General features: G+C 38.6%; 1 pseudogene; it reads right to left on the reverse strand.

The window, feature by feature from the left end:
- Window positions 1-803: 803 nt before the first annotated feature.
- LOC135731343 (B-cell receptor CD22-like) lies at window positions 804-4,503 on the reverse strand (annotated as a pseudogene).
- Window positions 4,504-5,492: the final 989 nt, after the last annotated feature.

The raw sequence follows: 5,492 nt of genomic DNA on the forward strand, positions 1-5,492 counted from the left end.
AGATTATTTGGTGGATTATTTGAACGTGCTCCTCCTGAACTTTTTCAAAAAACATCATATAATCTGAATTAGATCATATTGACTGGCAGAAGACTTCCCTTGTTGGTGTTCTCTGAGCTAAGGTTCAAGTAGAAGCACACAGACTTCTTCTTGTCTTTATAAGTTTTATTAATACAAGTTGGTTAGTTATATGTTTTTCCAAATTATGAAAAACTAAATACACGGTCTCCAACTAAGTTTAAAGTTCAAAGCACAAGTTTCAGGCTCTCACAGAATGGAGATGCTGGTGGCATCCAGATCTCTCCAAGTCCTCCAACTACCTCAATTTATAGACAAGGTCTCAAGTCCAATTCTTTGGTGACATCAATGGCCCATTGGAACGCCTTTGATGCTTTCATGTTACGTTTATTAGGTAACTCTTTAAATATTTTTTCTTTGTCGTCTTCGAGCTCTTCTGTTTTTTCTTCTTCAGACAACAAGCCTGCAAATCATCCCATCAAACTGTAATGTATCTCTCATGCTTTATTCTTTCTAATACATGTTTTTTTTCTCTCTGTTCTAATAAACTAGGTAATACAAAACTGCTTTTGATCTATTTTGTTAAAAATGCCATATAAGAGCTGTCAATATTCCCAACTCAGTGATTAACATACTTTGCATTAAACTCCACTTAAAGTATAAAGTCAAACAAAAACATAACAGGTTTTAAATGATCCTAAGGATTACTTATAAAATTGGTTTAAAATACTTGCTTTATAAACGTTGAATAATTTGCATCTTACACAAAATACACAAGCCCTACCTCAAAATAAAGATATATTCAAATCTTTAACATTGACTGAAACAGCAGAAGATCTTTGAGATCCGACTTCATTCTGAGCCTCACAGTAAAACCATCCACTGTGACTGGAGTTAATGTTAGTGATGCTGTACGTCTGTCCAGATCCAACAGATGATGTTTCATTCACCTTAAACCAGCTGTAGTTATGAAACGTATGATTTGATTCACCGCAGGTCAGATTCACTAAATCACCCTCCATTATTTCACCAGATGGATTCACCAGCACACGAGTCTCTTCTGGAGGATCTAGAGAAACATTCATAATCAATCTGTATTATCAAGTCTTTAAATGGATTTCATAAACTTATTGAATATGAACTTACAGATGACATTGAGATATCGATGAGGTGATGTGAGTTTGTGTCCTTGTACAGCACAGCTATAGTTGCCTGAATCCTCTCTTCTTACTGACTGCAGGATGAGTTGATTGTTTCTGTCTGATCTCTCACTTAATAACTGTGTGTTTTTAAACCAGATGAATGTTGATCTATCAGTCAGACTGCATCTGCTTTTACATGTAAGAGTCACTGAATGTCCCTTCATCACTTTCTCACCTGAAGACTCCAACTGAAGATCTGACAACACAACACAGATATCTAAATGTCATTCAACACACATTATCATCATGTGATATCAAGAGTTACTCCAGGAACAACAATCCATTTGTCTTTATCAGTGAATCTGTCTTTCTCACATCAGTCAGTCTCATGGTGCAGTCGTGATGTTTATCTCCCAGATACTGAATCATCTGACTGTATTCAGAGTCCTCAGACAGATCTGGAAACTCTTCATCTTCTGCTTTAACATTAGTTTTGGTCCAGAACACTTTGATGATCTGATGTCCAGTAGGGTATTTATAAGTGCAGTTTATTATCACCGTTGAACCCTTTAGTGCACAGATGTATGAAGAGCTGTAATTCACACCCCACACATCATCAGCACTATAAACTCCTGAAACACACAATCATCACAATCAATACATTAACAACAGCTTCAGCATTTTCTGGTTCAGTGCAGTTTACAGACATTTCTGGTCATGAATGTTAATCTGCATGTAAATCACCAGTTTTTAAGAGCTATACCATAACTTCTGTTTGTAAAGACTTACAGTTTCGTTTCTGTCTTTGTTCACACACAACACTGTCTATAAAGATTACAGCAATATTACTAGGTCTCCTTTACTGGCGCGATCCCAGAACATTTATGGGGTGTGTTTGTGTTTACACAGAAGGCTCTCTGCCAATTTCACAAACATTTTCTGGGATCAAAGTGCTGTGCGAATGGCTTTTAAGAGAAAGAGGAGAAGGACAGGGTGTGAACAGAGGTGAAGAAACATTGGTGAGGTGTGTATTTGAGGCTGTTTACACTTGGCATTAACATGCGTTTTCGTCGATCGTATCACAAGTGGACGACGTTAATGCCAGATGTAAACAGTGTTGAAAACGTTTTGAGCTCGTCCACTTTCAACCACTTTCAACCAATCCAGAGGTAGTCAAAACCACTTTCGATCGGATCGCTTTGGAGTTGCGGAACGCATATGTGGTTGAATGTGTTCGAACAGCCACACGCGACCGCCTTCTCTCCGCCCATTTATCTAATCTGTAGGGCTGGACCAGAGTATTTGAATATTTGTTCCGTGGGTTGACATTCGATTTTCAGTTTTGAGATTCGAATATATACATAAATATTTTTACAGCGTTAATGCAGAGCTTTTGCCAAGCAGTAAGTGCGCTTCACGCTCCCGCTCTATAGGTGGCACAGAGAGACCAACATCAACAGCCACCAAACGCCACCAGTAGAAGAGATCGCCTCAAACGTAAAGCGCGCTTCCTGCTTTGGCATTCACGCTAAATGTGTTGTAAATAACGTTCAGTTTCTTGCAAAACTGATTGATTTGCTTCACAAGACGTCAATATGTCACACGGAGTTATGGGGAATTACTTTAGTATTGGATATATATGTTTTAGCTCTCGAAGTGTGCGGATCGGTTGACTTGCATGACGGAGCACTGGGGTTTCTGCAAAATATCTTCTTTATTGTTCTACTGATGATAAAACATATTGGATGATGTAAGTGTTATAAATAAACTTGATTTTGAAAGTATGCTACCGTTTTATTACAGTTTGTTGAACTTTGTTCATTTATTTTCGTTGTTTTATTTAAATAGCCTACCCTTTACGTTGTCAGTAATTGCTGTGCTGCTAATTTCTGATACGGGTTTGTTTGTTAGAAAAATGTTAGGCTACCTTATTAAAATTATTGCTCTTGTGTTTTCTTTCGCAGGACGCGTGACAGGCACGCCGCTTCCGGCTTGCGCTGTTCTGTAGTATTTTTAAAGTTTATTAATTCTAAACGTGTCACATGTCCATATTGCACGAAAAAAGGCACTACACTCTCTTGGGTCCACAGCAACACATCCGCCACATAATAAAACTGTAGACAGACACACACACACAGAGATTCCTGCCTTTATTAAAGAGAAGAATATGTTCAGCCCCTCCTTCTGAAGCTTCGAATATTCGATTTGATTTCTACTAGAGCTTTGAAGCTCAAAAAAATGGTATTCGGAACAGCCCTACTAATCTGAGGTATTAAACACAAGTTTTACATCTTTTTTTGACTTCTGCTGTGAACATACGGTGAACAGCCCTATTTTTAGCCTTTCATTGATAAAGCTAAAGCGTCTGATCTCCGTAGTTTTGTTTTGAAATCGTGTGAAAGTTGTGCGATCCTATTTCATCAATTGCGCTGAAAATTCAGAGAAAGCTTTAACATAGACACGTACAAAAATGTGCAGCATGTTTACTTGCTAAACAAGCAGTGGACTCCGACATAATATTAGTTTGCGTCCATATAAACTCACAATTACTCCCGCTCGCGTTTGAATGACATGTAAATGTCATTTAATGTTCGCGTTTGAAATTAAACAAGTAAATCAGAAAGAGTGTAAAATAAGTTTAAATAAATCAACAAATCAGCATTCAATTACAGTACTTAAATTTTAAATTTATCTGAAGGAATTTGTGAGATTCTGGCTTGTAGAACATTTAACTGTATTATCAACACAAGGAAGACACAGTGGTAATAAAATATAATTTAAATAAAAAAGAAAAACAAGAATAAATAAAACATTACTAAATGATCCTAAAATACTAAAGAATAGAAAAAGATGGAAAGTAAAGTGCAAAGAATAGAAAATAGAAGTGACTGAGTTGAATTTATGGCAGAAGGTTTTCTGTTTCTAATAAGGTGACAACCTTATTTCTCATAACACTAATAATTAAAGTAGTATCTGTTAAACATTTAAAAAATCACTTATGCAATTTGAGAAACATCTATGGTAAATAGTTACTGATAGAATACACCAAATTGATATTTGCGGTCGAATGAGCAGTCTGGTGGGGGCGCATCTGCCACGGGTCAAGTTTTTCCGTGCTGCAAATGTCCAATTCAGTTTAACATCCTTGAACACGAAGTGCTACGAGATACTGATCTCCTGGAGCACAGAGAGGTCCCTACCTGAGCAGAAGGTCCTTAACAATCTGGAACATGCAGATGAAGGTCCCTTGAAGTAAAGGTTTGCTCCCATAAGCTTCACCTTGTTGCAGACGTCACTGGTTACCTTTCTGCACGAGAAGCTTGGAACATGGTTTGATCCGCATTTGTCCTGTTACATAGCCTGGGTGCCAGCCGATCTTAGCCCCGGCCACAAAATTTTGAGGACGGGAAGATCGGTCTGGGGTTTCTCGGTTGAGGAGCTACTATGCGAGACCCAAAGCTGGTCGACCAATCAAATTGTCAGGGCAGGCTTTATACGATGATTGACAGATGGTCAACAGTAACTTAATCAACCACGTCACCAAAGAGTGTGTGTTGAATCTGTTAACAACGAAATGGCTGCCGCTGTAGAATTCAGATGTGTGGATTCTGACATTGAGTCTGTTCTAAAAGATATCGACAGAGCATTGATTTAACAAGAGGAATAGAGAAACGCGATCAAGGCAGTTGTTGATCGGAAAGATGTTTTTGCCGTCCATCCTACGGGATTCGGCAAAAGTTGGTCGCACTTATGGAGGACCGAGTTAAAGAAGCAACTGAAATGGGTATCATGGCAATGCAACTCGGCGTGCACGACGAGATGGATATAATTAGCGGTCGTTGCCAGCTTCTTTTCGAGACCCCGGAATCGTGGCTGCTGAATAAGTGGAGGGACATGCTAGGCTCCGATATTTTTCAAGCAAACGTAATGGGTATCGTCGTGGATGAAGTTCACCTAATGTACAAATGGTAAGAGATAGTCTTAATGTATGACTTAGTAAATACTTAATGTTGTGATATAAATGAAATGTTGTAAACATAGTAGGTGTTGATGTACGTTTGCTCGAAATAACAAGCAGTTCGGTCAGGCTGCAAAAGACGTCATTTCAACATACGTCACATACTCCGTTGCTCTGATTGGTCATAGGAATATCCAATTGAGTGCAGAGGCATTTTTCGGTTGAGACACGCCTCATAATCATAGCCCAATGGAGCGGTATATTCTGACTAGAATTGAGTATGACAACGTCAGGCTACCGGTTACAATCTCTAGGGGGCAGAACTTGGGTGCTCTGTTTTAGTCTCTAAGCACAGCACCAGAGACTCAGAAAGG

This window comes from Paramisgurnus dabryanus, chromosome 2 (genome assembly GCF_030506205.2).
Source record: "Paramisgurnus dabryanus chromosome 2, PD_genome_1.1, whole genome shotgun sequence".
Taxonomy (NCBI): Eukaryota; Metazoa; Chordata; class Actinopteri; order Cypriniformes; family Cobitidae; genus Paramisgurnus; species Paramisgurnus dabryanus.